Genomic DNA, 22,726 nt, shown 5'->3' with positions numbered 1-22,726 from the left:
CAGAAATCATGCAACCTAGTATTTTTTACAGAAGCTGCTTTATAGTAAAAATTCAGCAAGGATTCATCAAGTGCCTGCCCTGTGCCAGCACGGTTCTTGATGCTGGGAATACTATTAATACAGTGAGTGAAACAGACAGAGACTGTCATTGAGCTATGGCTGAGGGCCATCCCGGAAGGCCGCTCAGAGGAAGTGTTATCTGAGCTGAGATCTGAGTAACGAAAGGACTGAGCCCGGGGGAGAACAGCTGCAAGAGGGCTCCAACCAGAGGGAACAGCCCAGCCCAAAGGCTCTGTGGGGAGCGTCAGCTCTGTGCATTCCAGGGACAGAAAGGAATGGGGCATGAGTCTTCAAGGGAAAATATTCAGTTTGGATGAGGAGGAATGGAAGGTCGGAATACAAAATAAGAGAAATTATCTTAGGGTGAAAGGCATTTTGCCCACAGTAAAAGAGGGATTCCTCCAGATCCAGTGGAAGGAGGAAGGTTTGAGAGAAGAGAGATGAGGACTGGGTTCCAGCAGCTGAGCAGAAACAGGAGAAAGAATCCTCTCTCCTTAGAAGTCTAAAGAGGAGAACTGGGGACACAGGGAATCATACAGGGAAGGCCAGGTACGTGGCAGACTGACGCGAACACACTCTTACGCAGTCACACGTGCACACAGCGATAGCCGGTGCCTTTTCTAAGTGTGCCATGTTGAGTGAAATGTACTAAATGTATCTTTTTTTTATATAGTAAGCAGGACGGCAGAGACCCTGTTTTCATAGTCTGCATTCTCAATATCTTTTTAACATTTATTTCCTTTCAGTAAACATAAAAATCACATACCCTCTTTTAAAATGATTGATATGTCAAAATAAATAAAGTGACTGAAAACAAAGCAAGGTGATTTCAGAATGTTTGTTCAGGTTATGTCTGCCTCCTCTGCCCAGACTTTGGTTTTCTGACCTACTGACTTAACAGGAGATTCCCTGCTGAGTTGCCACAGCCTGCTGAAGTATGGCTATAGGCGCATACCAACCTCAGGCTGGGCTCGTTAACTCAAAAGAGGAAAGAAAAAGGCAACAACTTAGTGGGCTGCCAAAGCTGGTCTTTAAAAATACATTGATGGATCTAACCAAGCAAAGGAGAGGGACGGTGGAGTTAGAGAGATTTGCCTTGCTTCCGAGAGCAAAGATTGACCCAGTGACTAAAAGTTCCAACGTAAACTTTCAGAAAAGATTTCCTATTTTTTTTTTTTTTAAAAAGGATCTCACTAAGGATCAGAACTTTCCGACAAGCAGAAGTAGTGAACACCCAGCACTGCAGATGAGCTGTGTTATAAAATAGGCTCCTGCCCTGCGTCTAAGGTCTCTTTTAATGCTTATATTCTATGAATTGGTCTATATCTAAACACCATGAGCACATTATCAGACTGGGCATTCACAAACATTTTAGTTCTTTCTCTCTCTTCAGGAATGGCCAGTTAAAAACAAGAACTATCAACATCATTAGCCATTAGAGAAATGCAAATCAAAACCACAATCAGATACCACTTCTCACCCACTAGGATGGCTATAATAAAAAAAAAAGACAGATAATAACAAGTGTTGATGAGGATATGGAGAAATCGGAACCCTCATACACTGCTGGCAGGAATGTAAAATGGCATAGCTGTTTTGGAAAATAGTCTGGCAGTTCCTCAGAAATTTAAATATAGAATTCCCATGTGACTCAGTAATTGCACTCGTAGGTAGATACCAGGAGAAATGAAAACATATGTCCACAGAGAAACATCTACATGAATGCTCAGAGCAGCATTATTTATAATAGCCAAAAAGTGGAAACAATTCAAATGTCCATCAACTGACAAATGGGTAAACAAAAATGTTTATCCATACAGTGGAATATTATTCAACAATAAAAAGGAATGAATTACCCATACCTGCTACAACATGGAGAACCTTGAAAATGTTCTAAGTGAAAGAAGCCAGTCACAAAAGACCACATGATATATTGTATCATGCTATGAAATGTCCAGAATAGGTAAATATTAGACATAGAAACTAGATTAGTGGTTACTTAGAGTTGGGAGAAGGGGGTAGATTTGGAAGGGGAATGAGGAGTGACTGCTAATGGCTACAGGGTTTCCTTTTGGGGTGATGAAAATGTTCTAAAGTTGATTGTGGTGATATACAAAAAAACAGTGATATGTTCACTTGAAACAGGTAAAGTATATGGTATATGGATTATATCTCAATAAGGCTGTTACCAGAAGAAAAAGAGAGAGAGTGTGTGTCTGACACCAAGGTCAGAACACAAATTGACTGATGGATCCCACATCAATTTGGATTCATAGTGGCAATAAATGTGGGGGAAAGTAGGGGAGGGGTAGAGCTGCTCTCAGAACAGAATGAGAAGTAAATTTTCAGCATGACTATTATTTATAATTTGCTAATTAAAGTGGGATCTCTACCATGTAAATGTCTGCTTTTGAATTCCGACACCAGAGGTTTTTTTAAGAATGATTTCTCCTAAATTTCCAGATAGTAGTACCCTGAGACCCAGACAACAGAGAGCTCTGACCTGCACTCCACATTTAACACACACACACTGAATTGATCAAAAGACATGTGGGTGCTTCTGGCCCCCGGGATCCAGCCCTCCAGGCCAGTCCAGTGCAGCCCATGGCCTTAAACATTTCTTCTTGAGATAGCACCATCCAGGACTCACAGAAACACTTCTGTACTTCTCTCATCCTACATCTTCAAAACAAAAGAAGGTTTGTGAGTTGTGTGACTGCTGATATTAGAAATATAAGCTGTTTTGGAAAGATTTGAGTGGCAGAAGCTCTTAGGTATGAAAAGACAAATTAATTAAGTTGTCAAATCCCTCCTCTCAGAGGGATGCAATAGATTCTTGCATAACAAAGTATCATTGGCCGGGAGTGCTAAGGACCCCTTTTCTGGCTTCACCTTGGGTTCCAACTCACAGTCCTGGAGGTACTTGGGAATTGGATAGTATTCACAACAGTTGTACATGGTGACTGAGGATATTTTGCAATAGCAAAAAATTCTTATTACTTCTAAAATGTAAATAATAGAAATGGAAATGTAGCATGTATGAAACATGATACTGACTGTAACGACAACTAGATGCATGTTAAACACTAGCATTACAATAATTTACATTTTAATAAATACATCCAATAAGACTTAATCAAATATTCAAAAAGTTAAATTTAAAAGTTCAGCTTTATTTAAAATGTTGGTATTCATGTATTATTTTTTATTTGGCTTCTAATTTTAATAGATAATATAAATATTTTAGAACAATAACTTTCTTAAAAATACGCAAAGTGATTATGATTTCAAAATTCACAGTCACTTGAATTTATATTTTGGCAAAAATATATTCAAATTGTAAACATTTTGAAATTAGCTTTATTTTTAACCTGTTACATTATTATCGTCAATTGACTACAAATTATGTGAAAATCTTTATTGTGACAACATAGTAATTTTGCTGAAATGGAAGAAATAAAATAATGTTGTGGAATAAATGAATAATTTGTGAATTATTTATGACTTTTATTACTCATACAAAATGTCACTAGCTCTTCTGGACATGTGCAATAATAGCTAACTTTGGTCATCTTTGATAGTTTGCTCCCTTTGCTCCCATTCTGTATAAACACCGTGGCTTTACAAAGGTTTTTGGATGATGTTATTGATTTGTCAAGACCGAAAGATGGAGCACATTTTGTATAACATGTTTTGGCTTGATTTCTAAGTTTTGAATGTGTGGACATATGGTATATGGGTCCCCATTTTTGCCCGTGGTCCTGGCCTGCAGTGGAGGGAAGGCCTGCTTCCTAAAGAGTACCAGGTTTGGGAGACAAATATAAGGGATGCCTTGCGGAGTTTGGGACAAGGCCCTAATCTTTGCTTTTTCCTAAAAACTGAAAATAAAAATTCCAAGAATTCCTTTGGGTGATCATACTTCTCAGAGCACACTTAAAAGGCAAATTCACCTAAGAGGGAAATGATTCCAGCCCCTAAAACCTTAGAGATGGAGAAGTTTATGGGTCTCTTCCTGGGAGTGAAGGGGTGGAGTGGAGGAAGGACAGTAGAGGAGCCCCAGCAACAAGCCCAGTCAACATCTGAGTTCTGCAGACCGAAGCAGAGAAGGGTCTTGTGCACCAACACTTCCCAGTGTGGGTGCAGGAGGCCACTCAGAGCCTCCCCCCTCCACCTCTCTGAGTCAAGTCCCAGGGGTGACACTGCTCCTCAGTGCTGACCCTGGGGATGGATCATCACCCTGCCAGAAATGTGAGGGGAAATGAGAGCCAAGAAGGGCAGGATTGAGGCCTTGAGTCTGGGCCTTACTAGCTCCCAAGACTTTATACCATTCAAGAAAACCACATCCCCTCCAGGCAGATGTAACACAAAAGATGTCCATTCTGCCTTGCAGAATCAGCCCTGGGCCAGGGAGCTGGGCTTGGCAAGAAGAACCAGGGCTGGATTTCAGCCCCCAGTGGCCCCCTTGGCTGATCACCCCGCACAGGGCACAACCTGTATTACCATATGCACTGGCCTAGGCAGTGGCGGTCACACTAGCCAGGAAAGGTGATCCAACTTCCAGTGACGGGTGCACTAGAGTAGAAATTCCAAAATTCTACCCCAGATACTCCTTGGTTCCACTGAGGTGCCTCTGACCTCCTCCCCCAAACCACATGTCAACTATGTGGTAGGTTCCTTTCACTTGCTGTGTAGTGTAGGGTTTTTGTTTTTGTTTTAGAAGAAGGGATTGTACAACTTCAAAAAAATTTTGTTTTAACTCCTGATCTAGACCAACCACATCATGATCTCAGAAAGCAAAGGAATAGGAGTGACAGCAAGGGGGGTGGGGTTTTTAGGGACCAACAGGCACTGGCTTTTGTCTCCTATCACAGCAGGTGTGCCCCTCTCCTTGACCTCCCCAGGTGCTGTACTTTATAGTTACTCAGAATTTTTCAGAACCTTGGATGGGGGTTTCTCTGTTAAATCAAATTAGTAGGCTTTTATCAAATTTTCACATGCCAAAGCAGACAGTGTAGATTTTTTTTAACATCAACACTTGGAAACAATTTTAAGTATACCCCACTGCAATATACAGCAGCAAAGCAACCATAACATTCCCTCATTTTTCTGACTAAATTTGGAAGCAAACATTTTGAGAATATGAAATTAAATAACAAAGGTCATAGGACAAAGAATAATATGCTATGTGTGTAGTTAATTATACTTATTCCAAAAAAAGTCATCCTAGCTTCTATGTGAAAAATTGTGTGTATAGTTATTTCACTTTGAAATGTCACAGGGTTAGTTGGTTTTAAAAAGAAAATGGAAAAGCACAAAGATATTTATGTAATTCTGAAAGAAAATATTTCTTGAGAGAATATAATATTTAATTCTTTATTGCTTCCTTTTGTCCCATGGTTGGTTTATAAATATATGATGCACAATTCTTTGTGCTATTGAAATTAAGGGTTCACAGTATTTTTTTGTCTTTTCAGGAAAAAAAAAAAGTAATTTAGATACAGAAAAGATATGATTGTTTCCCAACAGCTACTAAATCTGATGGACCATTATAATCGCAAGGTAAATAGAGTAACATTTCATCTTTTTCCATGATGAGGTAATCTATACTTTTAACTTCAAACAAGATGCTGTTTTTATCTACCCTGAATACTTCAGACTTCAAAAGTAAAACAGTTCTGAAATACTTGAATGAAAGTTATTTATCTAATTTTTATTTCTGCTGTAATTAAAGGAGGGAACTTAATAGCAAATGAACTCATTCTAATATTCCAATAAGACAAAATAAGCAAACCATGTTATTAAAAGCAATGATGGAAGTGCCATCTCTGGGTAGTCTGGCAAAAGCTTACCTGTGACTTCAAGGGTTCACCTAAAAAAAGATACACTGAGGTCAAGTTTACTTTTGCTTTTGAGGGTAATTTTGCCCTGCCGTACCCTGAGAAATCAGAGAAGGATTTTTCCTATTGCCCTAGATTTTACACTCTTGCTTCTTCTGATTGGTGTATCAAACATTATTGGACACCTACTAAGTGCCAGACACTGTACTAGATGTTAGGAATTGGAAGATACAGAACACAATCTTTTCAGTCAAGGAGCTCAGCTCCTTGCTATGCTATGTGCTATGTGCTATGCTGGGGGCAGACACAGGGTTCCTGGTCTAATCCAGCTCTCAGATTTTGGGTCCAGAGCAGGGATTCAGTTTCTTCATTCAGACAGTTTCTCTAGGGTCCATCCAAACTCTGAAATGTATATGATTCTAGTTGATGCCCATAGGCATCATATGTCGGATAGGATGTGTGATAGCTACACTGCATGCGGCTGCAGTACTTCTGCAGTAAGTCTTAAGTCTCTCCCAGGCTCCTCTTAATATTTTCCTTATGCTATTAACTTACTTAAAACCCCACATTTATTCATGCGGGAGTGAGAGAAGGTGTTGTTGTGGGTGAGTTTGGAGAGTGTGGTAGCCCCACAATCCTCCTTCATTTGGTGGAGAGTGGTTTTGTCATCTTATTCAAGTTACTTACTTGCCACAGATTCAAATTCTAAAAGAATTTACTTGTCTATGATGCTTTTGAAATGAACACGATGAGTCTTGAGATGTACTCTCTTCTGTTTTAGAAACGAGAAGCCTTAAAATGCTTCAATTCTGTGATTTATTGGGTGACTTCTCACCAGCAGATGAGGCTGATCCCTTTGGTTTGAATCATCCACGCTCACGGGGGTTGCTGATTCAGGATCACTCTGTTCTTGCTACAGCTCTTTCATTGGTCACTTCTAAATAAGAACCATTCTCCAGCTTGAGTTGTGAAATTCTTGGTTTTTTGTTTTGTTTTATTTTGTTTTGTTTGAAGAGGTTTCAAGAAGATCAAAGCAAAATGAGATGAACCGTACATCAGTGAATTTCAACTGGAGAGGAGGAAGGATAAGAGCTTTTTCAAACTACACAGTGCTCCCCACCCCCATCCCTGTCATTGCAGCATTGAGAATCACCATAGCAGAGAATGAACACAGCATATCAGAGGCTGGAGCCCAAGGCTCCATTGATAGTTCTGTCGCAAACTCCCCAGCCGCCCTCTGACCCTGGTTTACCTTCTGGTCAACTGCACGAATCTGTTCATTTTGAGTTTGAGATCTTTTGTAAGAAAATCTGTAGTGCAACTATTTTATTATACTTTGAAACTTAGCTACTTGAATTCAAGCACTGAAGCAGTTTTTCCTGATTTCCTACTGTAATATCTTATGAGACTGCACTAACGATGACAAATATCTAGTAAAGACTCTTTCTGTGTAACTCATCTGTTTTTTAAACCACTCTTAAATAGTCTTATGCAATACATCTTTCAGGCTTTCTGATCTGTTTCCAGGGGAGGTGGACGAAAGTATTTTACTGGTAAGCAAAGAAAGAACTAGTTGGATTTCTCCAACAATCAGCCTCAGATCAGAAACATCTTTCCCAACGGTCTTCCTTTTTCTCATTTCTTTCCTTCCTTCCTTTCTCTTCCCCAAACATGTATAGAGCATCTCTCCTGCATTAGGTGTAGTTTTGGGCAGTGTAGATGTAACAGTGAAAATATGATGTAATGAAAGACTGTTGCCCTACTGGGGCTTACATCCTAGTTGAGGGAGATGAACTATTATAAAACAGATAAATAAGGAAAATATTAGCAACCGGTAAATGCTATGCAGAGAATAAAGTCAAATGCTCTCATAGAGAGTGATTCCTTTAGATAGAATCATCTGTGAAGGCGTCTCTGAAGGGTGATGTTTTGCCTAGGACCTGAATGACAAGACTGAGCTGGGAAGCTGGGAATAAAAAACATTACAGGTACAGCAAGGCCCAAGACAAAGGCCCAAAAGGAGGAACAGAATGGGGGAGTCCTGGGAAGAGAAAGTTGGTTAATGCAGCCAGAGTGTAGCTGGCCAGCAAGGAAGAGAGTGGCAGTGAGAATCAGTCTTCCATCAAAAGCGTGGGATATGGAGTGTGTGAGTGGCAGATACCTTCGATGATTTCCTCACTTAGATTGGAAATTGTAATTGCTTTGCCTTGATTATTTTTTTTTTTTTTACTTCTATTTATATTATTTATTTTCTTTGGAATTTTCCTAACCAATAAAAATCATAGTAAGGAAAGGTAGATGTGTAATATGTTTGGGCTCAGTCTCCATAGCAGTGTCTTGGGACAAGTGCATTTGTGTGTCTTTTCCAGATTTACTGGGTTATACTTCATACCAAATCAGACAAGTGGCATTTGAAAAAAGCAAAAGAGCAAGAATGTCAAAAATTTACCACCATGCCCCTCAATATCTCAGAGGTCACGAGTGTTTGAAAGCCAAGGGTAGAAGGGTAGGACTCAGGTGAGTGACTTTTTAGAAACCGGTTTGTTTTTTGTTTTTGTTTTTTTGAGACAGCGTCTCATTCTGTCACCCAGACTGCAGTGCAGTGGGTCGATCATAGCTCACTGCAACCTCAAACTCCTGGGCTCAAGCAATCCTCCCACCTCACCCTCTCGAGTAGCTGAGATTACAGGCACGCACCACTGCACCCAGCTAATTTTTTGGTTTTTGTTATAGAGACAGGATCTTGCTATGTTGGAACTTGCTTTATTAAACTTGATAAACTTACCCTTTTACAGAGATAGAGGTGTCAGAATTCCGGGTCTCAAAATGTGCCCTCCAGCTCAGTGATAATGTGTGTAACTAAGGAAAAAACAAACCAGGCTTCAAAATGTGTTGGCCCTGAGGTTTACAGGATCATAAACTCATTGTTCTTAGTTCATTTGGGAGAGAGCTGGCTCTGGGGATTGATTTACGTTAATCAGAGTTATAACAGACTTATTAATAAAGTTCAATGTCATTTATTCTTTATCTGTGAGAGTTACAACTATCAGGCTAAAACTCACGCCTGCTGGTCAGCACATACTCGTCTCAGTAGGAAAATCTATTTAAGAAACCAAATTAAAGTTGGAAGGTTAAATGTCAAATATGGAAGTTGAACAGATCAAGTTGGATGTTTTGAAAAGCTATTTTCATTAAGCATTGGAAGCCTGATACTTCCACTACAAGGACATACAGTCCCAGCTGGGCTACTGACCTACGATTCAGCTGGACAAAGAAGGCCAATTCTGGGGAAACATGGGCAAATTCCAACTTCCAGCCCCTCCTTTTTCTAGGTCTGGGCCACTGTTTCCCAAAGGGTGGCCTAAGGACCATGTATAGTTGATTCAGCTTGATGATTATTAAAAATGCTTTTTTTTTTTTGAGACAGGGTCTCTCGCTTTGTTACCTGGGCTAGAGTGCAGTGACATCATCATAGCTCGCTGCAACCTCAGACTTCTGGACTCAAACAATCTTCCTGCCTCGGTCTCCCGAGTGGCTGGGACTACAGGTGCGCACCACCACCCCTGGCTTAAAAATGCCTTTTCCTAGCCCCCATCCCACACTTCCAAATCAGAATTCTGGTCTTGGGCTGGGAATATGAATTTTAACTAGTTTTCTGGAGAACTATAATACACACTAATGCTTTGCAAACAAATCACTGCTAGCTGCTAAGCTATATAACCTTAAGCAAGTTAGTCTCTTAACTTCTCCAAGCCTCAGTTTCTTTGTCTATAAAACAGGGGTAACAATAGGTTCTGTCTTCTAGGCTTATTGTGGGCATCAGAAGAGTCAAGACATGTAAAGCCCTTAGAACAGTGTCTAACCCCTAGTACACCCTTGATACCTGTTTGCTATTCTTATTATTTCTACCATTATCACAATCATTTTTAATTTTATTATTCAGCCTACCACATTTTTGTTTGCTCACAGGTTTGATTTTTTTAAATCAAGCAAAGCCAAGTTTATTGGTTACTATATTAAGGGAGACCACACCCTTGACAAAGTCTTAGTACCATCTCCAAGAGTGTTTCTTATTGACAATATTTCAGGGTTTCTGCTTCTCAACTGTGGAAAATATGGAATCCTAATTCATCTCCAAATTATGCAGGGGGATAAATTTATTTTTAGAAAGGTTTCTAATGAATCCACAGTGTTTGGCTTAAAGCTTACCTTTGATCTCAGAGTTTGGCACATTTTGCCCTCTTCAAAGTTGGATTGCATCCTACTTTGGGGCCAAAATTGTCTATTTACTGACAACAGCAACATACCAGCTTGTTCAGTGTCATCCGCCCAGATGTTGTCACTCATTATGAATTACCTCATATTTACACCTTCCTGTTAAACATGAACAAAATAGAGAAATACAGTCCTCTAAGTTGACTGAATGACAGTGATTCTAATAAGAAGGAATCTTGGAAGTGCCATGCTAGGACATTTGGAGGTAGAGTACGAAAAAGTAACTTCCAAAAAGTTGCTTTGTAACTTGTCAGAGTTGGTAAGTAGAAGTTGGAACAGCACCATTCCTATCAACTGTCTCTTCATCTGAATACTTCAAAGTGAGTTATGAGCATTAATTAAGCCTCAAAGCATCCCTGTGATGTGGATAATTATACCAGTCATTCCTGCCTTTTACATGGCCACACTGAAGGAGCAAGAGGTTAAGTGAATTCCCCAGGTTAGGCTGAGTCAGCAGCAAAACCACCCAGGGAACTTTTCATCTTTGCAATCTAAATACTTCTGCACCTGGTTTCCCCAAACAGAAGCATAACATTCCAAACTGAGTTGTTGAAAAATGAATCCAACTTTACAAAAAAAAAAAAATTAAAAGTCTAACCTGGTGAAGAGAAAAGGAAGGTTTATCCTGGGATTAGCCAAAATTTAGCTACTCTGAGTTTATTTATGTCCCATCTGCTTCCCAGTGTACTTTCGTCCTTCCCTCTCGTTTCCACTTCCTAATAAACTGAAAGCCTACACTTTGCTGTTCGCCTTGCAGTGGAAGGAACAGGTATGGCCGAAACAGCTGGCTGACAGAGCCGTGCCTACCAGACCCTTTAACAGTTGCTTGGATCCACCCCATCTCACTCTGTGCTGCCTTCTGCTAAACATAGCCCAGCTCCGGGCTGGCGAGACTCTGAACTATTTTTAGCTGGGGCCAGGGCTCAGGCCAATAAATCTAAATAGGTAGCTGAGATTCAGAGCTAGTTTTTTAAAAAATAATGTTGTTCCTCTCATTTCAATTCATCATGTCTTCCTTTTAGACTTTTTGGAAAACATAGCCAAGGAAAAGGTGAGAACATTTAGAAAACATAGCAAAATTAAGAAAATTTAAATTTCCTTTAATACTCTTTATTGCGCTACAATATATATGGCAAAGTGCACTAATTTTAAATATACAGTTTACTACACTTTTATGAAAGTATATACTTGTTTAACTGCCACTAAATCAACATAAAGAACACTCTGGCACTCCCAAAACTTCCTACTTGTCCCTTCCCAGTCAATATTCCTATGATCCAGAAGGAAATCCTATTCTGACTTTTAATCACTTTTGATTAGTTTTACCTGTTTCTGAATTCCATAAAAATGAATTCATACAGTATATACTGTTGATGGCTGCTTTTTGTCATTCATTCTAATGTCTATGAGATTTATCCATGTTGTTACATGTAGTAGAAGATTGGATTTTTTTGTTTTGCTTGTTTTTGCTGTTTAAAATTTCACAATGTGACTATACTATAATTCATCAATTCCGCTATTGTGGAATATTTTTTGGTTATTAAAAATAAAACTGCCATGAACATTTCTGCTATGCCTTTTAGTGGTCATATGCACTCATTTATCTTGGGTATATAACTAGGAATGGAATTGCTAAGCCATAGGTTGGGCTTAGATGTAGCTTTCATAGATGTGCCAGTTTTCCAAAGTGGTTGCACCATTTTACAGTCCCATCAGCAATGTGTGAGAGTTCTAATTGTTCTACATCCTCACTAATACTTGATATCATTAGCTTTTTTATTTTTTTTTTATTTCAAAGTATTAAGGGGTTACAAATGTTTTTGGTTACATGGATCGCTTTTGTAATACTTGAGTCATGGCTGTAAGTGTGCCCATCACCCAAACAGCCTTTTTAATTTTAGTCATTCTGGAGAGTGTGAGTTGGTATCGCATTGTGCTTTCATTTGCATTTTCTTGGTGACTAATGGTGTCTTGAGCACCTTTTCAGATACTTACTAGACATTGGACATCCTCTTCCGTGAAATGCTTGCTCAAGTGTTTTGCTCTTTTTTAAATTGGGTTGTCTTTTTCTCATGGGTTTATAGGATTTGAAATCTTCATTGGAGACAGATAGATGGATTGCAAATACCTGCTCTTGGTCTGTGATTTGCACTTTCACAAAAGTTCTTAATTGTAATGAAGTCAAATTTATCAGTCTTTCCTTTATGGTCAGTAGTTTTTGTATCCTGTTTTAACAGAGCTTGCTTTTTTTTTTTTTTTTTTTTTGAGACAGAGTCTTGCTCTGTCACCCAGGCTAGAATGTAGTGATGTCATCATAGCTCACAGCAACCTCAAACTCCTGGGCTCAGGTGATCCTCCTGCCTCAGCCTCCCGAGTAGCTAGGATTATAGGGGTGCACTACCATGCCCAGCTGATTTGTACATTTTTTGTAGAGACAGGTTCTTGCTCTTGCTCAGGCTAGTCTTAAACTCTTGCTCCTGGCCTCAAGCAATCCTCCTGCCTTGGCCTCCCAAAGTGCTAGGATTACAGGCACGAGCCACTGCACCCCACCATGTCTTCAGAAGCTTAATTGCTTTGCCATTTAGGTCTACGATCCATCTCAAGTTAATTTTTCATATATGGTATGAAATAAACATCAAAGCTCATTTTTTTATAAGAATATCCAATTGCTCCAGAATCATTTATTGAAATGACCGTCTTTTCCTTCATCATACATGTCTGAGTCTGTCTCTGGACTCTGTACTCTTTTCTGTTGGTTTATTTGTCTATCCTTGCACCAATATCAGACTGTCTTAATTACTGTAATTTTATATTAAGTCTTTTAATCTGATAGTATAATCCACCAACTTTGTTCTTTCTCTTCAAGATTGTCTTGTTTATTTTAGATCTTTTGCATTCCCATATACATTTCAGAGTCAACTTGTCAATTTTGACCACTCCCACCCCGAAGCCAGGAAAAAAAAGCCATCGAGATTTTGATTAGAAATGCATTAAATCTATAGATAAATTTTGAGAAGATTGATACCTTAATGCTGTGTTTTCCAATTCATGAACATGAACATGATATATAGCACCCTTTACTTACGTCTTCTTTAATTATAGTCTACTTTTCTTCACTTACCAATTTGTATGTATAGCTAACTATGGCATTAAATATTCTCCTACAACATGATTTTAAATGACCTCATACTATTCCACTGTATGGAAGTATCATAGTTGACATTAGGCATTTAAGTTATTTCTAATTTTTCACTGTTATGAGCAATGCTGTGATAGTCATATTGTAGGTCATATCAGAGAAAATGGGCTGCTGTGTAGAAGGGACTTTTGAGGAGACGAGACATTAGCATTGGGTAAAGCAAAATCTCGGACCCTCAGTTTCCTCATTTATAAAAAAAATAAATGGCACTAAAATTCCTCCAAACTCTAACATTCTATCCTTTTACTTAAGGAGGCCATCAGAGACAAAATAGGTAATAAATAAAACATCAAAAACATAAAATATGTATTAAAAGGGAAACAGAATGAACAAAATTACATATACTAAATATAAACAACACGAGCTTCCCAGCCAAAACATACTGGTAGAAATTGATACAAATACATTCAAATATGTAAGGTCAATATCCAATTATATTCCTTAAGTGATAAAGGAAAGTGAACAAGGAAAGTGAACAGGAAGTTTGTATATGATTATAAATATAGTAAATCACCATCTCAAAAAATAGAGAAGCTCATTAAAAATGGAAATTAAAATGACATTAGTGTGTCACTACCCACCTACTAAACTAGCAAAAATAAATTGAAATGATTTTTTAAAAACAGTAATGGCTAAACTGCAGAGAAACATGATATTTGATGGCTGCATAGTATTCAGCTACACAAAAATATCATTGTTTAACTAGTTTCCTAGAGTTGAGCATTTAAGCTGTCATCAGACAAATCTTACTGAAGAACAGTCTGTGCCTATGTGCAAAAGAGCCACAAAATTATTATATCATTAACAGATGATCCCATTTTGGAAAATATATTTCAAGGAAATAATGTAAATCAAAGTGAAAACTTTACAAAAATATTAATAACAGTATTTATATTTTTATTAACACAGACCAAATGTTGCAGTCAAAAAATAGCTAAGTAAGTGGGGGAATAAAGTTTTTAAAAGACGATTTACTCATGCCTTCATTAAAAAAATATTAAACAGCCTATTAAGAGAAGAAAATGAATTTTTAAAAAAAGAATTAGGTGTAGTTTCATCCTTCAAGGAACTCAAATTCAGGGAGCTAGAAGTGATATTTATAGGTAATATTTCTTGAAGGCTTACTATGTACAAGGTACTATTTAAGTGATTTGCATGTATAAATTCTTAATACTACAACCCTGTGAGGTGGGTATTATTATCCCTGATGCTCAGTGATGACAAAACTTGCTCAAGGTCACAGCAGTCCAATACAGGGAAGTATTAGTTTAACTAATTAACTCAATCATTAGGCCCAGCTGGTAAGTAGCAGGGCTGGGATTGGGACGGAGGGTAAGTGGACCCAGGGCCTGGGTTCTGAACCCCTGCACCAAATACCTTGGTCATTTTATACAGAAATAATGGGGAGATAAGTAGCAATAGGTACAACGTACCACGGGAGCACTGAAAATAAAATTGTGGATGTGGCAGGGGTGGAAGGTGGAAGACAAGGCCAGAGCTGGGAGTAAATCAGGGAGGAAAGGAAATGGAAAAGCAGGCAGAAGCAACATGGATTGTGCAAGGCCCTGTATACCCACCTCAGGTGTTCAGATTTTATCCTGAAGATGCTGTGGAGTACCTGAAGGATGTGAGCAGGTAAGTGGTATGATCATGCTCTTGTGGTGAAGGATAGGCTGGAGGGTGTGGGAGGAAGGGCAGGTTTAAGTAGTGGTAGTTCCAGTGGAGACGAAGAAGGGGAGCTAAATGACAAGAGCGTGGACCCCACCGATACACAGAAATGTGTTTACGGAATATGGGAGGATGGGTCAAAGAGCACAAAATGACACATACTACTGATCACTTCTGAAAACATACACGCTAACCCCCAAGGGTGTAAATAGGGGAGAGCAGTGCTGGTGCGGCGTCTCACAGCTATAATTCCAAAGGCTCCGGAAGCTGAGGTGGGGGGATCGCTGGAGCCCAGGAGTTCAAGACCAGCCTAGGCAATATAGTGAGACCTGCCCACCCACCCCAGTCTCAAAGAAATAAATAAATATTTTTAAAAATAATAAAAAATAGGGAGAGAGAATGAACCCAAACTGAGGGGTTGCCATGTCCTGCCATAGGTTCCTTTTGAGTGTTACCTTGTTTAGTGCTCACAGCCCTGCCAGGCAGGCATCATTATTCCCGAGTCACTGGCAAGGATACTGAGAACCCCGGAGCGTAAGCGGGCTGCCCTCGGGGTGTGGCTTGTAGGCGGCGCTGCGGTGTGAGCTCCAGTCTGTGTGATCCTAAGTGCCTGCTTCTCACCACTCTGTCGTGGAACCTTGTCCATTTCAGTGGGAAGGAGTATACCACATCCTTTTCTTCCATGAAGTTCCGATCCTGACAACTGAGGGAGAATTTCAAACTTGAAAAACTAATGAGGGAAAGATTAGCTTGGAGTCATCATTGACTCATCACCCTCCTTCCCCCTCTGTAACTCCTGGGCCACCAACTTCTGGTAACCTCATCTCCAAGACAACGCAAGATGCTTCCTCCTCTCCATCCCCAGTGCCATCACTGTGGTGTAGCCTGTGGCAGCCCAATCCTGCCCAGGCTGGTCTGATAGCAGGTGAATGTACCTGAACAGCATTCTGGGGTTTCTCTGATCAGACATTTTAAGAAGGAACTCTCGAGATTTCCTAATGCAGTTGCTTCCTATGTGGTCATCCTGCTTCCACTTGCTTCCCTCACCTTCTGATTGATTAGGTCATGCCTCTGTCCTCAACCCTCTTGTGGTTCTTGTCACACTGATACAGCTCACACCATCTGACCCTTCTTTACTTCTGACCTCCTCTTCTTCTCCAGCCTTTCTGCCTAATTGCTGTTCTTCATCTATGCCAAGCATGTTTCCACCAGGGCCTTTGCACGGTAGTACTCTTTGCTGGAAATAATCACTCCTCCCCAACTGCTATGGTTTGGATTTTTGTCTCCTCAAACCTCATATTAAAATTAGATCCCCAGTGTTGGAGGTGGAGCCTAATGGGAGGTGTTTGGGTCATGGCGGCATGTCCCTCACGAATGGCTTGGTGCTGTATGGCCAGTATTGAGGGAGTTCTTGCTCTGTGAATTCCCAAGTGAACTGATTGGGTTTGTTTGTTTGTTTGTTTTTTAAAGACAGGGTCTCACTCTGTCATCTAGGCTGGAATGACATGGCATGATTATAGCTCACAGTAATCTTGAATTCCTGGGCTCAAGTGATCCTCCTGCCTCAGTAGCTCCTGCCCGAGTAGCTAGGACTATTGACACCACCATGCCTGACTCATTTTTTAATTTTTTGTAGAGATGGGGTCTTACTGTATTGCCCAGGCTGGTCTCAAACTCCTGTCCTCAAGCAATCCTTCTGCCTCAGCCTCCCAAAGTGCCAGGATTATAGGCATGAGCTACCATGCCAGCAGAGCTGGTTGTTGAAAAGTCTGGCACCTCCCTCCCTCTCTTTCTTTCTCTCTCACCACGTGATCTTGACACACAGCTCTCCTTTGCCTTCAGCCATAGGTGGAGCAGCCTGAGTCCCACAGCAGGAACAGGTGATGGTGCCATGCTTCTTATACAGCCTAAAGAACCAGAAGCCAAATAAACCTCCTTTCTTTATAAATGTCCCAGTCTCAGATATTCCTTTATAGCAACACACACAGACTAAGACACCACCCCACCTTCAGATGTTTACATGGCCCACACTGTCATTTTATTCAGATTGCTTCTCATGTGTCACTTCCTCCGAGAGACCTTCCCTGTCAGCCCTGTCTAAAGCAGCATTCTTCTTTACCCCCAACCTCTTACCATCTTTATTTTCCTTCATGGCCCTTAGCACTAAACACACCCCCCCCACACACACAGCCTACCTCCTAGAGAACCAACCATTCTGGTTTTCCCAGGGGTGTTCCTGGGCAGACTTTCAGTGCTGAAACCCGGAAAGTTCCAGCAAACTGGGATGGATAGATCACCCTCTCCCTCTCCTACCAGAACATAAGCTTGATGAGGGAAAGAACTTTCTCTTGTCCTCTGCTGTACCCCACATAGTGCCTGGCATAGAGTAGGTGCTCAACAGATATTTACTGAATGAATGAATACCTGAATAGTTTCCTGTTTCAAACAGCACCAGGTTTAAACTCTCCTACTTAGCATCCCAATTCATCCTCGACTGCCTTGTCTTATTAGTAATTACCCTACCCCATAACCTACTACTTCCTCTGATGCTCCCCTCTGCTCCAGACACCTTAGTCTACTCACTCTTCCACAAACTTCACCAGAAACAATCCCTTCATGTGAAGAGCCATCCCCTGTGTCTTCTACTTGAATCAGTGTCTCTGATGTATTTTGTTTTATTTTTTGATATCTGTATCAGTGAAAAGTGGGGAGGGAAGAATGGGTCCCTATCAGAAATCCCTGGGGCATTGTTTCAAAATATATAGTCCTCCACTCCCAATGCTGAGAATTAGTTATGATGTTCTTGGGAGGAGGAGGGGAAATCAAACACTGGTATTTTGAAATGGCTCCCTGGGTGATTCTGACAACAAACACAGCCACTGTGATTGAAAGTCACTGATTAAATCCATCAGCTGATGAATGAATAAAGAAAATGTAATATACACTCACACAGCGTGGGCACAGACACACACACACACACACACACACACAATGGAATACCACTCAGCCACAAAAAAAGTAAAATCTTGTCATTTGCAACAACATGGATGGAACTGGAGGTCATCATGTTAAATGAAATAAGCCAGGCACAGAAAGACAAATATCACGTGTTCTCAGTCATATGTGGGAGCTAGAAAAGTTGATCTCATGGACGTAGAGAGTAGAATGATGGCTACTAGAGGCTGGGAAGGGTTGAGGGTGGGGAGTTCAAGAGAGGTTGGTTAATGGATACAAAAATAGAGTTAAATAGAAGGAATAACTACTAGTGTTCAACAGCACAGTAAGGTGACTATAGTTAACACCAATATATTGCATATTTCAAAGCAGCTAGAAGAGAAGATTTGAAATGTTCCCAACACAAAGAAATGATAAATGTTTGAGGTAATGGATATCCTAAACACCCCAATTTGATCATTATACCTTGTATGCATGTATCAAAGTATCACATGTACCCCACAAATATGTGCAATTATTATGTATCAAGAAAGTCACTGATCTAAATCCCACAGTACTTCACAACCTAGTTCAAATCCTTTACTGTTTCACTGGTATTAAGAGCTTGCCTGATGTCATTTCCTTTCCCCTCTTTGGAATTCCAGAAAGCTTAGAATTCCACTCAGGTACACACCCCTGAGTACAGTCATGAAGGCCTGGCATAGGAATGTGGACAAATGAGAGTCCTCAGATGTGCAGGACAGGCATTCCCTACCCTCCCCCTGGAGGTAGCTGGGGTTGAACTCTTCTTCTCAACCCTCAAAGCTCTGTCGCACTGACTGAATCACCTACATACTGTCCCTCCATTCCTGCAGTGAGCTAACGATCCTTGACATCAAAGCACATTACATCCCCTGCCCCACCACACCACTCCGCTCACTTTGTTTCTCTTCTTCTCACAATAGTGTGCCAGACCTGGTCCATGTATCTGGGCGTGGTGGTGTGTGACTGTAGTCCCAGCTACTCGGGAGGCTGAGGTAGGTGGATTGCTTGAGCCCAGGAGTTTGAGGTTGTAGTGAGCTATTATGACACCATTGTACTCCAGCTCAAGCAACAGAGTGAAATAAATAAATCTGTCTCAAAAATAAATAAATAAATAAAGTAAATGTGTCTTTTTTAAAAAGTTTCCAACACAATATGTTCACTCAGTTTCTTCCTTCTGCCTTTATATTCCCTATCCTTTGGTTTGGAGGCCAACTCCTTCCTGGCAACCAAACCCCCAGACACAATGATGCTCAGCCCACCCGCTTATGGATTCAGAGGTATCAGAGCAACCCGCACTCTCCATGCTGCCAGTCCAGCCTTTGTCTCCCATATAGGCCCAGGTTTGTCTGTGAACTGGAACTAGAATTGTCTTCATGTCTATTGCTCAGGGTAGTAGAAACACTAAGAGATGTTTCCTGCCATGCCAAATCAGAATCCTCAATGGACTTTCCCCATAAACTTTGTTATAATTGGTGGTTTGAGTCCATATTACCATAGTTACTCTTCTACAGTTACATTAAGGATTAAATTGATTTTGCAGACTGAGCTGGGAATTTAACCACCATTTGTACCATGGTCTCTGTGGGAAAATACATTCTGTGTTCCGAACAATTGACCTTTTGGAGTTGATCCAGTTCTTAAGTTGGGGACAGCATGTACAATATTATGTTACATTTTGGGCTTCATTTGTATGTCTTAGAATCAAAGACTTGTTTGAGCTGGAAGAAACTTTGGAGATCATTTATTAAGGAAGATATTTTGTAGGCAATGAAGCCAAGATTCAGAAAGAGATTTGTCTAAGGTTTTTCAGCCACTTTTGTCTCCCAAGTCCAAGCCAATGCTTTTCCCCACTATCCAAATCATTTTGTGGTCATTTTCCCACAGAGTCATTAAATTACTTGAAAGTTGGGATGTCATGTCTTCTTCAGCACAGACTCAAACACTCTAAGTGTTTCATAAATACTTAATTGGTTCATTATTCATTTTGCTTTAGAGGTCTTTTCACTGTAAGATTTCTTTAAATAACAAGTACCATAGGGCATTTCAATTAAGAATTTATTTATAGTAGACTGGATCTGGTTTAAAGCAAGAGTTAAATAATAATTCATAACTATTCTATTCAATCAGTGTTTTCTACATAAAAGAACCTATTGGTGTTGAATGTAACCCTGATGGAAACTTTTCACAGCTCACAGATACATTTGGTTTAGTTTTAGGAAATATATGCTATTGATTATAATGTGTCTTTGTGAGAAGCTACTCATTTTATAACTACATTAGAAAACTTAATGCTTTCTTTGTCTTACTTACCAAAACCAATTGAAACAGAGATTTATGAAATCATTCAGAAATAAATCTCCAAGTAAAAAGGTGAATCATACATAATTTGGATATATTATATGAGAAGAAAGCAACTATCATTAGAAACAAAATATTTACAGTAAATTGTTTTATTTGAAACAAAGGTTCACATTTTGTATACTTTTCTTCAACAACAAACAATTGTCAGTTATTTCCTCATATCTTGTTTGAACGAGCAGGATGGGAGGGCACTGAAAGAGAAACATTCTTACATATGCAGAGGACATGGTTTTGTTGTAACAAACTAGGACTGACCTAAATAGACAACTGGCCCTGTAATCTAATTACAAGAAAAAAAGAAGGGCCACAGATCAACTCTTCAACAATTATATAGTCATTATTTGTGGGAGCTGTTCATCCAACTTTAATTGCCTTATGGTTAACAGTTCTAAAATAGCTAGTTAACTCTTTCAATTACTAGGCATTTATTTTGCAATCAGTTTATCTTGAAGGATATACTAGAGAGTTAGTTTAAGATAAAATGCTCCACTGAGAATGTGTGTGTGTGTGTGTGTGTGTGTGTGTGTGTTGGGGGTATAGAGAAGGTAATTGGCCAAGGACAGGGAAAGAGGTATTTGGTTATATTTGTTTTAAATTTTTAGGCTACAATGGTGAGGACATGCCTTATGGCTTAGTTGGTAACTTTGGCACCTTGATTATTCTCTCATATGTAAGCAGAAATGAAACCAAAACCAAATCTCAAAGAAAAATTGTGGTCTTGCCTGGGTGTGCCACCAAGGCCTGACTCTGTATTGAGAGGGGTGGGCTCCTATTATTGTACGTGTCATTGTCTGGTCTTTCAATTTTCTTGAATTCAGCTGACTACAAAAGCCTATGACATTTGATATAAAGAATGGCTGTCTTCCAGATAGACCTAGTCAAATTTAAACTAATTGCTACTCAAGGCTTATTAAAGACTTGATTGAGGGGAGTAAACTTTATGGAAAGACAGCCCAATGAATGTCGATTTGTTTATTTAAAAGGCATCTTGCATTAAGTCAAGGCAGCAAAGAGCTGTATATCACAAGCTCCACATTTTGCTACCTAAACGTTCACACCATATTGGCTATTGGCCAATATTGAGAAGCATATAAGAAAAACAACCCTATGAAAGTCTTAACTGTGTTTTCTAAAAGGAGTAACAAGGCTGCTGTTCGCTGTGTTCCAAAGTGCCTTCTGTGAGGACAATCCATAGGGACATCTTCATGGTCTCAACACAGTGATGGTTGGGTTCCTCTGAGCACAGGTCTGCCTCTATCTAATAGACACAGGCATTACCTGTTAGTAAGTAAAGACAGATCATAATTTTATTAAGATCCCCAAATCATGATCCCCTAATTCCCTGCAATCAGGAAGTCCAAATAAAGATCAGGGTTTCCCTCCACAGACATTTCTGGAAATAACATGCATGACCCAAATGTCTCGCTAAGCCAGATGGTGTGCTGTTAAGTGTTTAACAACGGTTATTCACAAATAAGACAGGAAAATGGTTACCAATGGCTGGTGAAATCATAGGTGATTTTTAGATTTTTTCTTCACTGTCCAAATTTTCTGCAATAAATACATTTTACTCTGGAAAAGGGAGGGCAGCTACTTTAGTGGCAAATTTGACCTGAACTGATATGAGGCTAATTGTAGTTTTTTAAATCTTGCATGATATGGATATTCATATGATCTTATTCAAAAAGTAATTAATATTTTGGATTATGGTGAGCTGCCCCAGAAGCTGTTGGGATATTAAGTAACTTATGGCATATGCACCAGTTTGACTTCAAAATCTGAAGCATTCTGAATTCTTATATAATACTTTTAGAGGCAGATCCCACAGAACAGTTGGTCAGACCCCTAGTGATAAAGCTCTTTCATTTTTATAATGGCCCATTCTTTCCCAGGATTCCAAAGCACTGGAAAAGCCTGTAGGGATAGAGGAGACACCAGCAGGCAGAACTCAGAGCCACTCTCCTATCACTTCTGACCTTTAGAACTCTGCGGAGACTGACCTCACTATGCTCCACTTGTGGGGATTAGCTCTCTGAGGCATACTTTCTTTGTGCAATCTAGTTTCCTTTGGGTGTCCTTTGTCCTTTAAACATGTCTGCATAATATGAAGCCTAATTGTGGACAGGGTCCATTCAAAGTTCTTTTTCATGGCATTCATGGGCCCCAGAAAAATTAAAGATAAGCAGACACCTATTTAAATGCTCTCAGGCATTCTGTTACACTTAAAGAGGCTCATGGGAGAGATTTGGGGAAGTGGCATTCAACTCCACAACTTGCTATATTCAAATCCCAGTTCCAGCATAGCCAAAACACCTACTCCACTTATAACTGATCTTTTCCTTGGTTG

Source organism: Eulemur rufifrons, chromosome 19, assembly GCF_041146395.1.
Source record: "Eulemur rufifrons isolate Redbay chromosome 19, OSU_ERuf_1, whole genome shotgun sequence".
NCBI classification, from domain to species: Eukaryota; Metazoa; Chordata; class Mammalia; order Primates; family Lemuridae; genus Eulemur; species Eulemur rufifrons.
Note: the sequence above shows the minus strand (reverse complement) of the source record.